Source organism: Diceros bicornis, chromosome 24 (assembly GCF_020826845.1).
Source record: "Diceros bicornis minor isolate mBicDic1 chromosome 24, mDicBic1.mat.cur, whole genome shotgun sequence".
Taxonomy (NCBI): domain Eukaryota; kingdom Metazoa; phylum Chordata; class Mammalia; order Perissodactyla; family Rhinocerotidae; genus Diceros; species Diceros bicornis.
In genome coordinates, this window is record NC_080763.1 from 13,846,392 (window position 1) to 13,870,014 (window position 23,623).

A 23,623-nucleotide genomic window follows, 5' to 3' on the forward strand; every position below is an offset into this window, starting at 1 on the left:
GGGACAGCAACACAGTCAGAGGGTTAGCTCCCACCCCCTTGGACTTTTTCTCAGGGGAAACTTATTCAGAGCATCCAACAGGAGTAGATCCTTGCAGGAGCAGCACACAGTGCCATCTGCCTGGCCATGCTTCCTACCCAGGGTCTCTGGGTCGTTGGTTATAAAATATTGCAGCAACAGTAACGGCGGCAGTGGCGGCGGGGATGGAGAGCTGCATGCAGCAAGGGTCAGGACGGCCAGCAGGTGGAGATATCAGTCACAGCAAGCCCACTTCCTCCAAACCGCTGCCACCGCGGGAGCACCAGCACCGAGAGGCGCGGCTCTCCTGAGAGCCAGAGGGGGATGAGCTGGGAGAGCAGCCTTATCCTGTGGACTGGGGCCAGGACTCCATCTGGGGGGAGGTGGGGACGGGGAAGGAGAGGGAAGCTGGAAGATGGCTGAGTCCAACTCAAACATGAATCAGTGGGGAGAGAGATGAACATGAGCTTCAAAATGCCACTGGTGCCTTGAAGCTGCGCTGGGGGAAGTTGACTCCTCCCAAAGACTGCCAAAGAGCCCTCCGAGTTCTTTCCCAGCAGCAAATATTCAGACAGCTGAGCTCTTGGTTTTGCCTTCTTTGAAGTGCGACCAGGTGATTGGACAAGGTCTCCTGTTGAATCCCAGCACAGACCAAGGAGCCCAAATGAGCCTGCTGGACCATCCAGGCCATCAGCACAATGGTGTGGTGGTGGTAGTAAGGGGATCCCACAGACAGGGGAGCTATGTGTGCTCATCTATGCAATGCACATGGGCATCAGGAGCACTGGGGCCTCATTCGCCCATCATTTATCATGTTTGCTCATTCATTCATTCATTCATGATTAATCCAAATAAGCAGCAAGCCCCAGGGAGGTGGCAGGCACTGTGCTAGGTGATTATGGGTAAGGCAGGAAGGGCCCTGTCCTCATGGAGCTTATACTCTGGCAGCAGGACAGATGATGAAATAAGCAATTACAATGCAATGTGACCTGTGCCACCACTGGGAAAGAACGGGGAAGGTGGGGGACTCACGGCAGGGGCTAGGTAGGTGTCAGGGGAAGGGAAGTTTAAGCTGATTCCTAAAGAAAGGTTGGAGGCATCCTGTGAAGGGACAGATGGAAAGAGATGAGTCCAAACAAAGGGAATAAAGAGCAGGTACAAAGTTCTGAAGGTGAGAAAGGATGTGGCAAAATTCAGGAACATTTCAATGTAACTGGAGGGTGAAGGAAGCATCGGGGAGAAAAGTGGGACAGGAGGCTAGAGAGCCCGGGCCAGGTCCTGAATGTCCTGGGCCTCTGGAAGAAGCCTAGCCTCCCTTCAGCCTTAACTTCCTCGCCTGTACCTGCCACTCAGTCATCTTCCCATGGAGCTTAAGGGACTCCAAGATCAAATGTGTGAGAGGGAACAGGGAGCCCAGAAACTTCAATCCAAGAGAACAAAAGGGGTAGGAAAGGAGGCTGTGAGGCAGATGAATGACAATGACAACTAGTGAGATGTGAGGAAAACCACTCCCTTCATAAGCGTGTGCACACACGCACCCTGATATCCAACACAGACACACACTCCAACACACATCCAATTCACACACACACATTCACACACACATGCACTCACATCCAAGACAGACACATGCTCCAACACATCCAACACACACACACATACACACACACACCCCAGCCCCACAAGCGGGCACACACTTGAAGAAATGAAGCAGCTCAGGATCCAAGTGTAGCTGCAGTGCTGTAAGCCCTTATTTCTCAGACAAGATCACTTCAGACTCTTTTTTCCCCAGTCGATGAATGAATCCCACCACATCCTTTTGAGGTAAGACAGGAGCCAGAATTATCCACCCTAAAGGCTCAAGGGAGAAAACCAAGGGCTGCTGCAGGGTGAGGCCTCCCAAGGTCATGGAGGGAATTACTGCCGTGGCTGCAGCCCAGTTCATCCCCAGGACCAGGCAGATTTTCGGGAAGCAGGTGGGGAGGGAACATGGCACATGGGGACACAGGGCATTCCCCAGCTTCCAGGGCCTGGCAAAGGTGTCCGCTACTCAGAGGAAGGGAAGGTGAAGGTGGGGAAGCCAGTCATCACCCCAAACACACCCCACGATTCCCGGCCTGTGCCCAGGAACACCCTTGTCTCCTTGGACAGCCTGTCGTCTTCCACAAATGGACACTCTGCTTTCAGGGCTGAGATTTCCCACTCCACTGGCTGGGGGAGGACTCCCCACTCCCCAGCCCTTTCCCCACTTCCCTGAAGCGGAACTACCACCAGCTCTGAGCTCTGAGCAGAGAGGGACTGACAGGCTGACCACCTCCCGCTGGGCCGCAAGCCGCTGCCAGATGCAGGAGGCAGGTGAGATCAGATCCTGCGTGCGGGAGGTAACCAGACCCTGGCTCTCCTTCTTGTCTTGGGCTATTTTTAAGAGTAGCCGAGAGAGGCCCAGGCCTGGGCCGGAGGAGTGAGATTACCTTTGCCGCGGCTCCGTAAATAGGTCTGCCCCAGAAAGATGAGCGTGAGCAGGCAGACAAGCAGGCCCAGCGTTCAAGACAAGATTGATGGCCCCGGGTGCAGAAGAGCAGCCACTCGACAGCAATTCATCCTGCTTAAAAACGCCATGTCTCCTGCGACCGCGGCTCAGAGAAGGCAGCAGCCAGGCAGCGGCTCTGCCGGGCACGTGAAAAACACATAAGTGTGTCTAAATACACAGTTCTAGGTATTTTTTCAGAAGGGTCAGGTCCCTGAAGACAAACACCAACGAAAGAAGATTCAGAAACTAAAGAGAGGTCCTCTTCCTCCTGCCCCCAGCCGTGCCCACCCCAGAGGCCTGCCCAGATGGCACTCCATCAGAGCCAAGGGGTGGGGGGTGGGCCAGTGTGCTCAGCGGCAAGGGGAGAATCTTAGAGAACCGAGTGTGAGAGGCAGCAGAGAAGAAAATAAGAAAACAGGAAAGCTACAGATGGTTATTCCAGGAAAACAAAACAAAAACCCCCAACGATGCCTAAAACTAATGCAACCCAGTGTCACCCACATCTATTTCTATTATGGTCATAATGTCCCTCAGAAGGCCTGGCAATAAAGAAACCACCATGACCAAAAAGAATAACATATGTTGGGGGCTCACGGTGGGACCATCTAACCAAATGGGGTTCATGGAAATGACATTTAAGTTGATACCTGAGGGGAACTTGGAGATGAGGTGATCCAGTCACATTTTTAAGGAAGTAAATCATCTATGCATCCAGAGTGGCCCTCAGTAAGTATGAAGGACAGCGAGTACAAGGCTAACATCAAACCCTAAACCGCACCTCACTCCCCTGCCAGCAAACCCAAGAAAAAAGGCATAAGAAGTAGTTCCTTGTCCCTTCACAGCCCAATTCACCCTCAAGCTCCCAAGAAGTCCTTCTCGTAACCCATCAGACCCTCGTCAAAGTGTAGGTGGCTCTTCTCTGGCCTGTGCAACTCTGCCCAGGTGAGCCCACCTTTCCTCTTCAACCACCTGCCTATCTAGCAGCTGGGCAGGCCTGTCTCCCAGTGCACAGCCCAGGGGCTCATCCTCACCCAGTGAGCTTCTGCCACCCCGAGCCCAGGTTATATTCTGAACAGGATGGTCCCTAGAAGACCCGCCAACAGTGCAGCACCAAAAGCTCAGCTGATGGCCAGGGCACTGACTTGCAGAAGGAGCGCCTGCTTGGTAAATGGATGTCACAACATCACCGACACAACCCACAGCTCCACCCTTCACGTGTGTGCCAAGGAACCCATCCACTTCTGAGATCAGGTGTTTAGCCTCGGAATCTCAACCTCATGTGCTATGTCCAGTTAATCCTTGAGTGGTTAGGAACCCAAGAAGTGGCTGCAGTGGCAGCTCCTCTCCCGCCTGCAGGGTGCTGCCGGAGTCCCAGCGAGAGCTCCCGCCAGCCCTCCCTGTAGCGCTGAGCAGAAGAAGATGGATGCTCATTTCTTCCCCTCCCCACGCCATCGCCTCTTCCCTGGGCCACATAAATGTGAGAAGCCACAAAGCCCAAAGATCTACTTCGGGAGTGGGAAATGGGGAAATACAGTGCTGCCTTAGGGTCACAGGTGTAGGTCTTCCTTAAACAGAGAATTTAGACCCACTCTACCTTTATTTTCTCCCTAGCTGTGAGGTTTGACCCCTCACCTGTTTTCTATTTTGTCCTACCCCCTAATGCTACTCCCACCCCACTTTTAACATATTTTGGTACATATTTTGGTTGCCTGACTGGCAACCCAGTCAGGAGATTAATTCCTAAAGTTTCCCTGGTAACTTTTCCACCAATGCATCTACCAAAAGGGAACATCCTTCCACTACCTCTGATCATAATCTCACTGCACATTCACAGACACCTTAAAGAAAAGCCAAATACAGAAACACACACACTCACTAAAACAGCAAGAGAACCAATGAGATGCCCAGTGCAGAGTACTCTAAACATATCTCCAGCCTTAACCTCCTTCCCACCGCCAAGCTCTAGTCTGGCACCTTCATCTGTCTACCAGACATCTCCACCTAGAAAGTACAGCTCAGTCTCAATATGGCTAAGCCTAAGCACATGGCTCCAAGGGCAGCAGAACAAGGGAGGTTCAGGACCATGGGGTGACAGGGAGGCCCAGGCAAGCATACCACCTGTGGGGGACCTTTCCAGCAAACAGACATCACCACCCGGGCCAGGCACCACCAGTGCCTGGACCAAGCTGCTTCCTCTCTGCAGAGCACATTCTGCTTTTTCACACTCTGTAGTTTCCATCCCGACTGGCCTGGCTACCAGTCCATCAGTGGCAGCATGTGGTTTGGGGTTCTTAAAGTCTCAAGATTCCCGTCCATGGTTGCCACCATCAAGGATCCCCATGCATTTGCAATATCCTGGTCATTGTAGTCCACTGCTGTTTGGTGAGGCCTTATCTTAGACCCTTCCACTCCAGTTTCTGTCACCAGGCAGGGACTTCAGGCCCACATGTCACAACTTGTCCACCCTCATCATGGAAAAATCTCCTACTAAGAACTGGCTTCAGTTATGTTGCAGCTGTTGGAATGAGGGGAGAGGTCACGGCTCCAATAGTTCTTACATGGATTTGGTTGGGGAACAGGTGCAGCTCAGCTCTGATATAAAGATTGCCCCATCAGCCCTCTATCTTAACAGCATCTATCAGCACCTCACACCCTACACAGAGGCAAATGTCCACTGGGAATGATTAAAGGAGACAGGAGAGATGATACTCTTAATATACATAATTTTCAATTATCCTCAATTGGGATTCTTGGGCTCAATATCTACATTTACAGAAAGCTATTACAACTCAGTCCTACTTCTTACCTCTCCCAACTGACTTCTTACGAGATAGCCACCGGTCTCCTCTCCCAAAAGAAGTAACATTCTATGGTAGTTAAATTGAAAAGTTGAATGCCCAATTTCTCTTCTTCTATGAAGACTTTCCCAGAATACCCACAGTGACCTCTCTCTTCTCTGATGAAAACTGCACAGGGAGGTAGTGAGGTCTCAACATTGGAAGCGGCCAAGAATAGCTTGAAATAATGGATTTGAAATAATTGTTGAGATATTTCTAATGAAGTAATTGATTCAGAAAAGATCATAAAAAAATAAAACCATCAGATAACAGATTGACGGGGAACTATACAAGGGATCAAGTTCCCAACACCTGAATTCATGGATGAATCTTAGCATCACTAAGAAACAGGACAACTAGACACTGTGTTTCTCTCACATGGCACAAGATGATGAACAGCATGACCAATGGCATTCTTGCCAAAAAAGTCAACTCTCAATCTGATCAAGTCTTTAGAGCTAACTTTCCATTTACAGGAATTATAAGAGATCAAGAGACAAGTTAAATGACAACATGAGGAAGCAAAGAGACAAACCCAGAATATGGGACATTCTGTACACATCTGACCCCATTTCTTCAACAAGTTAATGGCATTAAAACAAAGAGACAAAAAAAGAGGCAAAGAGTAGCGACTGCTGTAGATCAAAAGGGACTTAGGAGATGTAATAACCGAATGTAATGTGTACCCTATTTGGATCTTGAATCAAACAACTATCAAAACACTTTTTTGAGACAACCAGGGATATCTGAGTTATAGACTCAATATTGGATGATAACCAGGAATTACAGTCAATTATATTAGGTGTGATAATGACACTGTGGTTATGTAAGAAAATGAACATATTTTTTAGAGATGCTGAAGAATGTAGTGGGGGACGTGACATGTCATCTGGGATTTGCTTCAGCAAAGTGGGGAGCAGAGGAAGCAAGTGGGGAACCCCTAATAACTGCTGACTTGGGGTGATCCACACATGGGGGGCTCATGATACTAGTCTATTTTTGCATATGTTTGAAAATTTGTATAATAAAAATTTAAATCTAATAATAAATTAACATTTTATCAATTTTATAAAAAATAGTCTTATGCCCTGGGTACAGCTAGAACTCAGAATAGAAGTCAACCCCTTACCACGGCCCTAATGCCCGTCATGGTCCAGCTTCTGCCTCCCCACACTTGCTACATGTAATCTGCAAGCCTCCTTTCAGGTCTTGCAATTTGCCATTTCCTTCCAACTCAGGCTCTTGTGCACGCTGTGCCCTCTGCCTTGGACACTTCCTGGAGCATCTTTGCATGACTGGCTACTTCTCATTCCTCAGGTCTCCTCTTAGACATCATTCTCTTAGATAGGGAGCTCAAAGCCCTCCCCGAGCACCCTATCTAAAGTAGGTCCCCCCTTTGTCAACCTGTCTGGACACCCTGCTTGACCCCTTCATAGTACTCATCATAATTCTAATTATTCATACATCTGTTGGTTTACTTTTGGTTTTGCCTCTCCCGGCCTAGACTATAGGCTCCTTGCAGGCAGTAGCTATGTCTGTCTTATTCATATTGTATTCCAGTGCCTAGCAGTGTGCCTGGGACACACAGGTGCTCAATAAATATCATCCTCCTCCCAAAGGCCTAACTCTGGAACCTCTTTAAACCCCTCTATCCCACCATATTCCTTGATCCATGCTCTACTCATTCAGTTATGCCACTTATGTGTATTGAGTGCTTACTCAGTGTTTATTCATCACCAAGGCCAGTCATTACACCTCTGTAAAGTATCTTTCATTCATCATTCCTTTATGTTCTCAATCTTCTACTTTCCTTCAGGCCCTTACCGTTTCCCACCTGGACCTGTATAACGGTCTGTCCATGCTCAGCCTCTTTAATCCACCCTGCACAGCCCCCTCATAATGACACACCTCTACTGCGTAAGCTTTCAGCCACTCTCCACCACACACAGTCTACTCCAGCCCTACATCATTTGGGGCTGAGCTCATACTCTCATGTGCTAACTCTGCTCTAACCATGAGGGTCCATGTGTCCCCCACCCCCACCATTGTGGCATATACCTCTACAGCTTTATTTCTGCTACATCCCATATACTGAAATTTTGGCATCTTTTCTCTCTTCTTGCAATTTAAAACAAATACAATTTTTAAACATTTAGAGACACAATATATAACATTTCCCTAGAATCTGAATGAGGTCACCTTTCCCCTCCTATCTAACTTCATGGATCCTTTACTGCCTCTATGCCCAAGTGGAGGGGGCAGTCAATATGGGCTCAGGGAAAGCTGTGACGATCCACGCACTGACTCTCTCTTCTCAGTCCCACTCGCTCCCCCAGTCTCACTGCTTTGCCAAGTGAGGCCAAATCCTCATGGTCCTTCCTTAGGCCCGTCCCTCAAATCCTGGGAGGAAAATGAATTTTTAGCTTTTTCTCCCTTCAGTCTTCATTTTAACATGCTCAAGTCATCCTTATCTTAAATAAAACTCCTCATTGCCATCCTTTCTCTCTTCTCTTTCAGAGACAAACTTCTTGACAAAGTTGCCAAGGATATGAACAGATGAGTTACAGAAAAGGAAATCCAAAAGGCTAAAACCCTGTGAAGAGATATTTGGGCTCATTAGTTACCCAAGAAATGCAGATTAAAACAAGGAGGCACCACAGGCAAACATTATCAAGCCGGATAATGCGAAGTGTAGTTAGCGATGTGCAAGCAGGAACCTTGTGCACTGCTGGTAGGAGTGTACTGGCCCAGCCATTCTGGAGGGAAGCCTGCCAATACTCAGGCATGTTATGTATCTGCAACTCCACTCCTGGGCAGAGAGACCAAAGAAATTCTCACACAGGTCTAAAAGAGGACATACGCAAGGATGTTCAATGCAGCATTGACCGTGGTGGCAGAGAGGAGCAGATAACCTATGTGTCCATCCCTGGGGGATGGACAGTAAAATGTGGCAAATGTACACATGGAGGACACATGGCAGCACTGGAGGATCTTAAAAACATAGTGCTGGATAAAATAATTAAGAAACAGAGTGAGCTCTATAACACATTATTGACACATTTTTTAAATATATGCATATAAAACAACATATATATTATAAGAACACATACAAACAAAAAGAAAACTCTTAAACATATGAAAATGGTTGCCTCTGGGTGGAATGAGGGGAAGGGAAAAGGAAAATGGAGATAAAAGGAAACCAATCAACCAACCAACCAAGAGAGGGGCCTTGCCTAGAAAATGATGATGATGAACTGAGAAGTAAGATGCCCTCAGCCCTCTGCTCCTAAGGTAAAAAGATACAGTATATTTATCTATATTCATGAGAGCTTCCTCATCCCATACCCAGCTCACTCCTCAATTCACCGAAATATGGCTTCCCCCATCACTTCATGAAACTGTTCTCATCAAAGGTCACTGACACCTCCTTTCCTTGCTGCTTAAAACAACAGACGCTTTTCAGGTCTTATCTTGACTTCTCAGCAACATTAAGGTCTGTTGGCCATTCCACAATTTCCTGAAATCACTTCCTATGTCTTCCAGGACATGCTCCTTGTTCTCTCTTAACTCCCTGGCCCTTCCTCCTTGGCCTGCTCTATGGGGTACTCTTCCTCTGGCTGTCCTCTGAATGGTGATGTTCCCCAGCATTCTATCCTGGGCCTCCTCCACTTCCTCCACTGGCTACACACTCTTCTTAGGCTATGTCCCTGACTCCCATGACTTGAATTATCATCTCATGCTAATAGCGTCCCAATTTATCTCCTCAACTCCCATCCAACTGCCTTCTGAACATCTACCTGGAAGGCCCACAGGCCCCTCATACTCAACATGACCCTCAATTGAATCTATCACCAACCCTGTCCCAGTCCTTCCTGTCATGTTCCCTGTCCACCAATATCCCAATGGCCTCAACCAAAATCTGGGGATGTACTCTGCCCCTCTCCTTCTCTCTCAGTATTTCATCAATTCAGTCCCTTCAATGTCTCTCAAATCTCTATTTTACTCTGTCTCCACTGCTCCCCCTCACTTCTGGCCACCATCATCTCAAGTCTAGTGGTTTCCTGCTGATTTCTTTGTATCCATATTTGCTCTTTGCCTACCATCCCAACCCATCTCTATACTGTAGCCAGAAAGATCATCTTAGAATAAAAATATGGTAATGTCACCTCCATACTTTAAGAGCTCTTCCTATCTCAGAAGAAAGTTGGAAACCATAACAAATCCTAGTCAAAGCCCTTTGTGCTCTATCCCCTAGCTAAACACTATTTCCATCCAACCCTTCCTATTTCCCCAAACCCACATTCCAGCCATAATGAACTCTATTCAGATCACCAGCTCTCTCCCAACATGATCTTTGCACATGCTCTTCCCTAAGCCTGGAAACCCCTCCCTCTTTTTCAGAATAATTTCTCATCCTTCAGAACTCAGCTTAGCCTTCACTTCCTTCAAGAAACCTCCCATCTCCACACTATCCCCTGCAACAGTGCAAGGTGGGAGGGCTTCTTTCAGGTTCCTATCACACTCAGTGCTCATTTTCATCAAAGAACTTAGCCACATTGTAGGAGAACCATCTATTTCTCTGTCTTCCCCAATAGATTGTAAGCTACTTGAAGCCGGGACATCCTTATTTATTCTTTTTGTCCAACTTGCACACCATAATGCCAGATGCATGAAATGGGGCTACAAAATGTTGAAAAAATGGGTGAGAACTGAGAAATGCAGGGCACTGCTCCTTAAGAGGATAAGAGTGGCTCCTGCAGAGGACACACTACTTGGAGGCCAACCTGGAGGTCAAGGTGGTGAGGGGGCTGGAAACCCGGCATGTAGCAGTAGGGCCATGGATTCAGACTGGGCACTGGTGCCCGACATTGTCACTGTTGCCCACCTCCTCCTCTTTGGCTGGACTGTGGTGGCAGAAAGGATGGGTAGTGACAATAGGGCCCAAACTCCTACGAATGTCTACAAATCTCGAAACTTCTCAGAGCAGCTCTGACTCAACCCACGCCTCCATTTCCTCACCCAAAACATTGATGAAAGCAGCAGCTTCTCACCCAGAACTCTTCCAGACAGGGAAGTCCTACTCCGCCTAGCTGAGACGTCTTTTATAGTTTCTTTCTTGTGTCACAGAAATGCCAGTCATAGAATGGTTTCTATCCATACATCTCTGCACACAAACGAAAAGAGCTAAGTCGAACCTATAAATAATATATAAGTTATGGGTGCCAATTTAGTTATTCATTCATGTCAGAGCTTTTAAAATAATTAAATTAAAATTAATCTTTTAAAAGTTGCTTGGGCCCACAAGGACTCCTGAGGGAACAGGTGCTGGCTGGAGGATTTTCCCATCCCAGGCCAGGGCACAAGCCTGGCGCAGTGAGGCCGTCCTCTGGAGCCATACAGGAAGTTGCCTGCAAACAGCAGCTCCAGTCTTGCAGCAATGGCAAGTACAGCCTCTTTCAGGCCTGGCAGAGCCAGTTCCTGCATGCACGGTCTCCCAGGCCTGCAGAGAGGCCACCTCTCAGCCACTAGAGTCTATTCGGCCCCCTGCCCTAGGCTTCACTGACGGAGAACCACCAGGCGCGGGTTCATGCGGTCACTCTGCTGCCCAGCGTCCTCAGGATAAATATTTGGCTCTTTATAGGACTGCATAGCAAAGCCCAGGGCTAGGAAGGGAACCTGGAACTTACTAAGACCTTTATGTATATTGTCCCACTTAATACATACCCACACTCACAAACTGTTAGACATTATTATTGTTACTGCTATTATTATCATTGTTGTTCCCATTCTGTCAAAACAGAAGACCTGGGTTGAAATCCTAACTCCTGTACTTAGTAGCTGTGTGTTCTTCTATAAGTCACTTAGCCACCCTGTATATCAGTTTCCCCATCTGTAAAATGAAGGAAACACCCTATGCTTCTGTGGCAGCGACTGCTTGGGCCTAACAGTGTCTGGATTGTACTCTTTCTACACACACAGCATGGAGACACCTTCCAGTCGCCCTTGTAGGCAGGTGTGGCTGTGTGAGTGAATGAGCAAAAGTGACGTGCACCACTTCAAGGTCTTAGCCATAAAAATCTTTCCCATAATTCTCTTCTTCTTTCCCCTAAATTCCTAGAGCCTAGAGGATGAGGCCCCAAGATAGAAGGAACCTGATTTCCTGGATAACTGTGGGGAGCAAGGCCTCCTCCTCAATTTATACCTATTTACTCATCTGTGATGTGAGCAAGAAATAAAATTATATTGTAAAGTTCTTTATTAGAGCAGTTAGGGTACCCTAATTAACATACCTACCATTTACCACATAAAGCTGCTGTATAGATTAAATGAAGTTATATGAAAATGATGTATAAACTGTATAGTACCATATAGTCCCAAGATATTGTTATTTATAAATAATATACAGTATCTCTCAGTAACAAGTTTGTGGGTCTGCTCAACACGCACGCTCTCACAGCAAAAAGGAAAGTGTGCAGTAGGTGGAGTCTATTGTCATTACCCTATTGCCCTTTTGCAACTCTCTTTCCCTTTCACCCTGCCTCAGGCATCCATGCTCTCCCAGCCTCTCTTGATGCCAGGTTCCCCCATTGAGTTGAATGACCCAGTGGCACTCCTTCTTCAGACTTACCCTGCCATCCCTACTTCCAAACAAACTTGACCTTGACAACCTAATTTCCTATCACTGTAAACTCCTTAAAGGGAAGGATGCCATTTTCACCTTGAAGGTCCTAGCACTGGTAGGTGCTCAATTAGTACACGTTAATTGGATGAAACAGATGTATCTACCTTCCCAAGGAGCCAGAGTCTCCCCTAGGGAACAAATTTTAATAAGAGCCTTATGGAAATATAATATTTTACTCAAAGGAGGGTGATGAAAAAGGCAGTTTAGGAGCCAAACCAGGCCAATGGGTGAGAAATGGTTGGTCAGACAGGCTACTCAACATGTTCAAATCATGCAAAGGAGGCAATCTCTTTTGCACCTACAGAGAAAACAAGCTCTGCCTAGAGAGTCCCTGAAAAGTGTAGACTTAACTCAATGTACGACTTGTGCTAGGAGGCAGACCTGGGCAGGGAGAAGGAGCTGTCCAAGGTTAAAGAATGTGGCAAGAAGGGTGTCAGAATGAAGCCCCTATTTCCTGCCTTCTAGAGTTATGCTCAGACCTCTTAGCCTCACTGCTGGCCTGGCCATAACCAAGGGCTTTGATGAATTTGTCAACCCTATTCTAGCATCTTGCATTTGACTACAGAATCAAGACAAGCATTCACAAGTAGGTTGGCACTGTTTATTCATTAATTCAACAAATTTTTATTGAATAGCAGCCCCAAAACCCACGAAATACTTAGGTATAAATAGAATAAAATACATGCAAGATCCATAAACTGAAAGCTACAAAACACTGAGGAAAGAAATTAAAGATCTAAATAAATGGAGAGATATACCATGCCCATGGACTGGAAGATTTAATATTGTTAAATGTCAATTTTCCCCAAACTGATCTATAAATTCAATGCAATGCCAATTACAATTCCCACAGAATTTTTTTGTTGAAATCAACAAGCTGATTCTAAAATTTATATGGCAAGGCAGAGAAAATAGAATAGCAAAACTATTTTGAAAAGAAGAACAAAATTGGAGGACTCATTACCTGATTCTAAGACTCATTAGTCAGTCATCAAGATAGCCTCATACGGCAAACGGCTAGACATATATATCAATGGAACAGAATGAAGTCCAGAAATAGACTGACATACATATGGTCGATTGATTTTCAACAAAGGTGCAAAAACAATTTAATGGAAAAAGGATAGTCTCTTCAACAAATGGTGCTGAACAACTGGACATCATATGAAAAAGAAAATGAACCTCAAGCCGTACCTCACACCATATACAGAAATTAACTCAAAATGGATTATAGACCTAAATGTGAAACCTGAAACTATAGAACTTCTAGAAAAAAATAGGAGAAAATCTTTGTGATCTTGGGTTAAGCAAAATATTGTAGATTTAACACCAAAAGTATGATCCATAAAAGATCAGGTATTATAAAAGAAAAATTTGACCACCAAGAGTAAAAATGTCTGCTCTTCAAAAGATATTGTTAAGAGAATGAAAATACAAGATGTAGACTGGGAAGAAATGTTTGCAAGATACATTTTCTAATAAAGGACTTGCATCCAGAAAGGGAACTCTCAAAATTCATTCATAAGAACACAAAACCTCAATTAAAAATGAGCAAAAGATTTGTACAGAGGCTTCATCAAAAATATATATATATATGTATGGCAAATAAACACATGAAAAAATGCTCAATATCTTTTGTCATTAGAAAAATGCAAATTAAAACCACAATAAAATACCACTACTCACCTATCAGAATGGCTTTAAAAGAATTGAAAATAATAAGTGCGGGTCAGGAGGCACAGCAACCAGAAGTCTCAAACATTGTTAGGGGAGTGCAAAATAGTACAGCCACTTTGGAAAAGAGTTTGGCAGTTTCTTACAACACTAAACACACATTTACCATAGGACCCAGCAAGCCTACTCATAGATATTTTCCCCCTAGAGAAATGAAAAGTTAGGTTCACACAAAAACCTCTGTGCAAATGTTTATAAGCAGCTTTATTCATAATGACCCCCAAATTGGAAACAACCTAAATGTACATTAACTGGTGAATGGATAAACCAACCATGTACATCCACACAATGGAATACTACTCAGCGATAAAAAAGAATTGTTATACACACAACGTGAATGAATCACAAATGCATTATGCTGAAAGAAGCTAGGCTCAAAAGGCTATATCCTGTATGATTCAACTGATATGACATTCTGGAAAAGGCAAAACTATAAGCACAGAAAACAAATCATGGCTGCCAGGGTTAGGGCTGAAGAAAGGGGCTGACATCAAAAGGGCCTGAGGGAATTCTGGAGAGTGACTGTGGTGGTGGTTATACAACTGTATGCATTTGCCAAAACCTATAGAAATGTACACTAAAAAGAGGGAATTTTACTATATGTAAATTATACCTCAATATACCTGAAAACAAAATATTAAAACTAAAAACATAAACAAAAAGACTAAAACCACATTTATTGAGCACCTACTATGTAGCAGGCCCATTGTTATATACTCTGATAATAATCATATAGAATTATCACAATTTATTTTAAAATAATGAGAGGGTTTTCTCAAGCAAGGTACTGTAACGGAGGATATAAATGTGGTATAGACATCGATTCTGCCCTCTGGTTGCCTAAGACATGGATATAAGCAATGATACAACAAGACAGAATTATGTAAGTGTCAGAGGCATAACGAAAATGCCATGGGATTTCAGAGGCAGGAGAGAACACTGAAAGCTGGAGAAATCAAAGAAGTCTTCATGGAAGAGATGGCATTTGAGTTGGGTGGTGATGACAGGGAGTGATGATTTCATTGTCCATGTAAACAATGTTTATCAGAAATTTTTCTCATGCAGTTTCTCTTTGATCCTCCTAACAACCCTGTGAGACAGGTGAGGGAGGTACTATTAAGCTCAGTTTCAGTTAAACAAACTAAGACTTAGCAATCAAGTTCCTTGCCCAACACTTGGGTGGCAAAGCCAAGGCTTGAACTCAGGTCTTCTGAGAGTTCGGTTCATGCTCTGCTTCACGGTACACCCATCCAGAAGAAAAGCTCTTCCTTCTCATAAGATAGACAGAGACTGCTAATGGTCCAATTCCACCTTAGCATCTCTTCAAGAGAATGGGCTACTTCTAGCCTTTCTGGCCATTGAGAATACCCCATAAAGCCAACAGGTTTATTTGAGTCTTTCCTGCGTATGGAATGAGAGCCCCCAGAGGAGAGATTTTTTGTGACATTTGTTTAAATTCATGCTTTAAAGGTCTCAAAGTATCTTTTATAAACACTAAAGAAGCAAAAGCCTTGAAAGTTACAAGAATAATGCTGACTGCCTCAAATGCATGGCCACATACATCACCCTGAAACAGTTTAAGATGCACCTCCAGACATTGTAGAGCAAATTAAGAAAGCTGCACTCACTCTTAGAAGGGATCAGCCCCCCCAAAAGAACTCTGAGGCTATTCCAAGAAGCCTCTTTGTGACCTGAAGGAGAACACCTGTTCACACACCTCACCTGGCCGAGCCGTGACCCACAGAGCTCTCTCTCCATCACTCCTTCACGCGTTTGGGAGTTCATCTGGCACGCACTTGTGGAGCTCCTTGCTTTGGAGCCTGTCTGTGTGCTAACCACTGGGCTTAATCACCTTTCTCTAGAGAAGAAACACATTACCAGGGAGATGAATGTGGCCTCTACATTTTGCTGCTATCTCCATCCTTTTTGCCCATTGCTAATTTAAAAAAATAATGAGACAGTGCTGTTATGAACATCAATTTAATTAACCAAATATTTCCTGAATGGATATTATGTATGTGCTTGTAATGAGATGGTCCTTGTCCTCAAGGAGCTTACAGTCAGGCAGATAATTTAAACAACTGGAGAAACTGCTTTCTCCTTTCTATGCTCTAGTTTTCTCGCCTGGGTTACAGGGAGTAAATTTCTCCAGCTATTAAGCTATCATCAAATATTACTGAGAGCTTACCTGGAGCCACACACCGCACTTTAAACACCATCACATCGAATCCTCAGAACAACTCTGTGAGGCAGCCACTCCCCATATTATAGGTGAGGAAACTGAGGCTTAGAAGGGCCAGATTTGCCCCAGTCCATCAGCCAGTAAGCGATGGAGCCAGGATTCAAACCCAGGCCGTCCGGCTCAGAGCCCCTGCCCTGATCACAGCCCTGCCTGACCCGAGCCCTCTGCAGGAGGGAATGTGGAGATCAAAGGAACGGGCAGCTTATAAACAGTTTTTAAATCATCTGAGACAAATTCTCCTACACCCGGCTCCACACCAGGCAACAAGAACATCAAGAAAGGCAACAGGAAAGAAAGATGATCTACATCGGAGGCCAACGAGGCCCTCTAGGGTCACAGTTAATCCACACCCTGCGACTGCGGAACACAAACACGCCGGGTCTCCAGCCCGCATCAGACCCACATTTCCTCGGAGGACCTCCAAGCACCTTTTTCCCCCAAATGGTCATCGACAAGAGAAGACAGGAAAGCAAGGGGGGGAACTTTCCCAGGACAAACGAGTGGCAGAGTCAGAAGGGAAACATTTGTGTCTAATGCCCCGGCTCCCTCTTTAGTCCCACTCTATTTTTAGGGTCTCTCTTTAACACAGCACACATCTACCTATTTATGGAAGAAGGGAAACCCCAGCATGTGGAACTAGAAGAGGGCTTCTTGCAGAAGGTTTCCTAAGGTGCTGCAGTGTGATAACACTCTCCTCATATCTGTTAAAGAGCGCAGCAAATGTTATCATCTGGAAGCACCCAGGGCAAGGGTACCCCAGTTCTGAGCACTGTACATGGCCTACCCAGAAGCTCCCAACTCCACAGCAGGCAGTGCCTCACCCTGTAATCAGGCAGAGCTGCTTGCAAAATAACTGCTCCCACATTCCTCTCTTCAAGAGGCCTGACTGCAGAGTTTGGCTAGAGCAAAGGCAGCAAGAGCTGCCAAGCGCCTGCCGTTCCTGGGGAGGCATGTGTGCATGGCCAGGGTGGTGGACACACAAGCCAGGGTAGGTCATCTGAAAGGTGCGGAGAAGTGAGTGGCCACTGCTAAAATAGTCTGCAAGCAACTCCAAAAATCTTGCCACGCCTCAATGTTCTCTAGTACATGGAAGCAATACTCCTCCATTCAGCAAGGGCTTGAGCCAGCTTCCAGAAAGAACCAGAGGGTAGCACGCTACTGCCAGAAATAGTAGACTAAGGTGACTTTGATCTGGGGAAGTGAACCGGGCAGTGTGGTATAGTAGTTAGGGGCATCTGGAGGTAGATGAGACTCTCGGCTTAGCCACTCACTAGCTGTGTGGCCTGAGGCCATTTATGTAAACTCTTTAAGCCTCCACTTCTTCATCTATAAAGTGGAGTTAATAATAGCCATCACCTCACAACACTGCTGGTTGGATCAAATGAGATAACGTATTTAGAATCCTTCACAGAGCACCCGGCACGCGTGCAGCCCTGAGGACGTGCGGGCCACTAACATCGCGCAAGGTCTGTTGCTGCTCTGTCGCTGCTTCCACGATGCAGAAGAATGAACTCTCAGCCCCTCTTCGTGCCTCAGTTTCTCCAGTAATAAAACAGCAACAATTCCCCCCTCTGCTTGCAGTCGTTAAAGGGAATATGCAGAAGTTGAGGGTTTTTTAATCATCAGAAATATGTTATCCAGGGCTTACACGGCATGTACATGGGTACTGGCCATCTTGCCCTTTTGGGGCATCTGTCGGGTGACAGATTTCTGATTAAAACAAGTGGTCTATACTTCTGCATCTCTCAAGGTGTTCACAGTGCCAGAGCAGACACGAGGAAGCAACCATCTCCCACGATGTCCGAGCCAGGTCTATGGAAGAGACGCTCGGGGAAGAAGGCAGAGCAGTCACACTGCTGCTGCTCAAGACTTGTCATGTGACCCGCCCCCCCTTCTTTCCCTGCAACGAAGGGAGAAAGATGTTTTTACTCCATTGGGGGAAAAAACAACAGATCAGTGTCTGAACGTTTGCCACAATTCTTCACAACAAGCAAGGCAGTAACTTCCTTACTTTCTCATTTTTACTTGTCACAGCCCCATCACAACCCCTAGCTTCTCGTGCTAGAGAAAAAGGGATAGGAGTGACATTCTGCGGAGACTTGGTACATGTTCCAGGCTTGCTCCAGCAGCTGCCTTCCCTGGATAAAGGCCATCGGCTGCCAAGCCAACCTGAGGAGCTGGGCTCTGAGAGAGAGTGGGTTTGCAGAGAGGGGAGTGCCGCCTGGCACACCTTAACAGCTTACTCTCCACAGTCAGTCGGCAGACTGGGAGAATATCAACATTCACCTTCTTCTCTTAGCATTAGCTCATGTGCCCTGACCCGAACCATTCCACCACCACCACTACCACCACCAGCCTCCCATCCCAGAACAGAGCTGTGCTTTAACCCAGACAGGACCATTATTTACTTGGTGTATTTCCTTTCAGCCAACCTAACATGTTTTATTAGATTGTTTTAATTATAAAAGTAATGTATGCTAAGCCTTTAGAAAAGCAGTGTCTATCCATCCTCAAAATGGCGCATCCAAGCTGAGCAGAGAATCCTCACGTGAATACGTGACGGCTGTGCTTGCCAAGAGTTGCTTAGCGGGAGTCCCAGTGTAAAAATGATGGGCTAGAAAGGCCAACCTTCCTTTATTTTTACTGTTATCCACGATTACCAGTGAACGAACGCCCTCAGTGTGAACTGTCCAAAGATATTCCCATCCAAAACCTCTCCCCGCGTTCTAGGCAGCCAGACCTCCGGCCACTCATACGTGAAGGGATTGTGTCCCAACACACAACAGGAATTTGTCTCTCCAATGACAGACATCTGTAGACTATCATCACAGAAAACAACAACAATAGCAAAAACAGTAGCAATCATATTTAGTGAGGACTTAGTACATGGGAGGCTCTATGCTAAATATATAGCTCGTTTCGTTATCAATACACTCCTAAGAATGATTTTTACTTTCTCCATTTTACAAATGAAGAAATGGTAGCTTACAGAAGGGAAGGAATTTGCCCCGGGTCACACAACCGTGAGAAGCAAGGGGTGAAGAGTGCCCACACCTGCCGGACACTGTCTGACAGCATAACTGTGGATGAATTGCTGCTAATGATAAGTTTCAACTTGGTTACCAGCCCAGTAATTCACATTAACATTTAGCAGGGCTTCAACTGAAAAATGAAGATGCTAAGGTTCGCCACAAACACCTCCTATTTGTAAAAGTCAGATTTACTCTTCTCCTCTCCCACTCCCCATCCCATTTCTACCAAAAATAGCCAAACATTTCCAAAATACAGCCAAACTGCATTCCAGGATCCCACCTGATCTAACACCTCGGTGTTTAGAAAGCTGTCTGGCTCCTGTGTTCCCTTTGTGGCCTTGAGCTGTTGCTCTCTCTACATATAATACTCCCTTTTTAAACAGACAGACAGACGAACAGACATGGAAAACAAGCGAAACATTAGGAAATGAAAGATCCAAAGGAATCCATAACCAAACCAGCCCAGGACTGCCTGTATGAAAAGAACCCCTTCTAAGCCCCTACACATTATCTGGGCATGGCAGAGCTGGCCCGCTCCCCTTATTTATCTCTCTTTGTGCCCTGCACAGTGTGCTACACCCATTGCATGTGGACATCCTTATCAGAAAATATCCACTTAACAAGCATTTGCCTTTGAACAGAAGAAGCTGTTTAGCCCGCGAAACGTTGATAACTCTGTGTCTGCCAATTGGTACATACATTACGAACACATACATGAAGCTCACGAATACAGAACAGACCCTGACTGCAGGGCACAGTGGCATGTGTCTTTGGGAACTGCCAACCTATTTACAAGCTGTAGTCTTAGCTCTTCAACTAAAATACCTGCTACTCCCCTCTTCCATGTCAACTAGAAAATGAGGAGAACAAAACTTGCTGCTCTGTGAATACTTCATTCATTCCATAAATATTTTCTGAGCACTGTGCTCTGCTCTTAAAGTTTTACCAAACTATAGGATTCTAGGGATGAAAAGGAAAAAGTTGTCCTCTAGTCCTTCTGTGACACTAGTATTAGGAGACAGCAGGACCACCCATCTTGCAGACTTACCAAGATGTAACAGACTTGGACGCTATGAAATTACCATTTTTTAGGGATCAGAGCTTCCCATGTGTGTTTCCAGCGTTGTGAAATGATGGCCTCTGCAACAGGCTCATCTACTCTCTTCATTTTTGAGTCAAATTATTTTTGACTCCTTTTAAAGTTTACCATTTTGGTTTTTAACGTGTGTGTTATTTGTTAAATATATTTTATGGTCAGGCATTTGGGACCAATATTGATTTTTTAAAAAAATACACTCTACATCTTATGCATAAAGTAGGCAGACCACAGAGTTGAGATAAAATTTTTGTGGCTTCACGGTTCTTAGAAGATTGAAAACCACCACTGTAAAAGCACTGTTGCAACCACAGCCTAAAGCACCTGGTGAAATAGGAGATGCTGTGTTCCTGTATCACCTGCTGTGATCAGAATGAATGCAGAGAACTGTTATTCCTGACTTGTGGTAAGTAACTTGATTATAAAGCATCAGGATGACTGGAATTCCCTTCTCCCTACACAGAGAAGCCTGATCTCAACAACAGAACAAAGCCTACACAGTAATCAAAAGCTCTGCCCCATAAGTGGAGTGGAGAGTGGACCTCATTCTCCTTAAACCCTTGGAAGGGTCAGGAAACATTGGAGGTGGAGGAGAAGGGGGAGTTGTAAAGACCCTCAAAGCTGGGTGTATGGACTACATAGGCTGTGTGCACAAGGGCTACGGGGTCTCATACTTCGCAGAGCATGTTTGGTTAAAGGGGTCTAGACAATGACAGAAAGCCTGTGCAGGTACAGAGGAGGGGGAGCCACGCTCCTGCAAGGGCAGCTGAATACTCAGGTTGTATTTGTAGCTGGAGGAAAGCACAACAAAGATAAGTGTGTGCACCTGTGTTGTGGCAGCTGATTAATTCAATTAATATTTATTGAGCACCTGCAGGGCTCATGGCAGCATACTGTGGGAAAAGAAAAACAGTTATCTCCTGTCTTCAAGGAACTCATGATCTCATTACAATAAGACAATGACAGGGAGGTGATATAAGTGAGTATACTCAGGTACTGTAGGAAACATAAACATGCATGGCTTGTTTAAATTGGTTCTAAATATATGTCAGAAAGGGTCTTTGTCTCACTGATCCTACACATTCTTGGATGCTGATCACAAGAAAGTAGTCAACTCAGCAATCAGATTCCTTTCTGCTGCTAAGGTGAGAGGGGACATCAGGAGCTCCGGCCACAGCCTCAGGGTAGAGGAGCTGTGTGTGCGTGTGTGTAGAAGCACTTACCAAAAGCATGGATATCAAGGGACCTTGATTAAGCTATCAGGAACCAATCACCCACCAGTAGCACCGCCATCCTCGTATTTCTTAACAGCCATAAAAGCCACTTGTCTATATGTAGAATCACTCAGTGTGTGATTTTTACAAGCTATGCAGCCTCAAGCCTATCTAGTTTTTGGACAGGCATCCAGTCCTCAAAGCCTCAGAAAATTAAAATAGGATTTCACAAGGAAACAGTGATCCAACAGGCCTGTGAAGAGAGCCCAACTTGGCCGGTCTTCTCCTAAAAAATATCAAAGGCCAAAATCCTGGCCACATGAGAATGTGTGTTCCATCCACATGAAGAAGAATGGCAGAACATATCTGCACACAGCCCCTTCCAAGTACAATACAGAGTCTTGCTAAGAGGATCCTAATGTGGGCATCTAGGGGAGAATTTTCCAAGCTGTATCCACTGGGCCTTGGGTCGTGGGTGGATGAGTAGGGAGGAGCCTGTTCATCTATCCTTCAGGTACCTTGCCAGGTCAGCTATAGCTCCTTCAGGCCACACTGGCTTCGAATCAGAACATCAACTCAGAAGTGGAAATCCAGGGCCAGGAGGAACCACCAAACTCCTAAGTCAAAACAGCAAGCAGGACTCAAGAGAGTCTGCAATGAGAGCATTTACTTCCATGAGACACTGAGCCAGCTGGTGGGAAATGCTGGCCTGTCATATTCCCTTCCTTTTCCGGTCAGATCTAAACAAACCACTTGAAACTCACTGCGGAGTTCATGTATAACAGGGCATCCCACCCTTTGCTGTTGTGTCAGCCAGCACAGACCAGCTCTTGAAAAGAAGCATGCCTTGTTTCCCTCGATGCAACCCTCTCCAGGGGTGAGGCAGAGGCAGACACCCCACATCATCAACCTCACCTCCACTTCCTCACGGTCTCTGACCAGGTGATCGCACACATCCTTTATCTTTAAAGCGCTTTCATACCTCTCATCTGTGTCCTCATATTTATACTGATATCAAGATAAGATATTTAACGTCAACTTTAAATATCTTCTGAGAATAGAGGTATCCATGACCCTTTTTGATAATCTCTTCTGATGACTCATAACATCACATTTATAAGTTTTATGTTTTGCTTTCATTCTTTTACTGCCATTTAAGTCTACCTTTTTTTTTTTTTTGTAACAACTAAATGATGGTTCCTTCTATTTAACCTTCAATACAAAGACAGAAACCTGATTACAGGCACACACTAAGTCACTTTCACTCCGCTTGCTTTTCAATATCACAATCCAAATCCCTTCAGCCTTTTATTATGGATCCCGTTTAAAAATCATATTTATTTCCTTGGCTCTCGTTAACACCTACTTCAAATTCCCCTCATTTCTCTCTATCTAGGGGCTCCCGAATAAGACCAAGCCCTGCGTGCAAAGCTGTTCAGATGTTCCGAGATGATGACCTCATCGCTCCTCCAGGGTGTCCAGAATGGGAGCTGAGGATGGACCCTTGGGAACTCTCTCCTGTGGGTATGCTTAGGAAGAGGAGCCAGCAAAGAACAAGGGGAGTCAGGAGATAGCCACATCTGGAAGCCTTGGGGGAGGAAAATTCCAGAAGCAGGGAGCAAACAACAGCGTCCAATACCCCAGAGAGCTTTAGGTGTTCACAAGTGGTGACAACAGTGAGAACAGTTTCTGTTAAGTCATGGGGAAAGGAGCCCAATGCAAGTGGGAAGTGGAATAAATGAGAGCAAAATAATGTATAGCCCATCCCTTCGAAATGTTTGGTGGGAAAGGGTACGGGGCTTTGAGGGCAGGTAGACAGAGATGCAGGACCAAAAGAGAGTTTTATCCAGTGGGAGAAACCTGAGCTTGTCTATAGGCTACAGGAAAATAGCAAGAGAGAGAGACGGACTGAAGATTCAGAAGAGCTTAGGATCTCACACACAGGCGGAGTTTAACAAAATTTAACACTTATCATTGGGCAAAAAAAAATATTCGACAGCTTTCCAGACCCTTGACTGGATATAGCTCTTTCTCCCTCCACCAGAGGGTCCAAGTCTGTATTCCCTGTATCAATTATGCCTCAGCTGGTCTTGTAGAATTTCCACCAGCTGGGTCAGACCCAGAAACCCAGATGGGTGAGAGGAAACCTCCTCAAATTACCCCCATCCCATCCTCCAGGATGCTGGGAGACTCAACCCCTGCTCCAGGCCAAGGCCTTGCCCTTCATTAAGAGGAAAA

The 23,623-nt window shown here is 45.6% G+C and overlaps 1 protein-coding gene across 2 annotated transcripts in view; it reads right to left on the reverse strand.

Moving 5' to 3' along the window:
• Positions 1 to 23,623, reverse strand: part of SPTB (spectrin beta, erythrocytic) — a 109,024-nt gene that overhangs the window by 62,650 nt on the left and 22,751 nt on the right. The gene's annotated exons all lie outside the window — the stretch shown is intronic.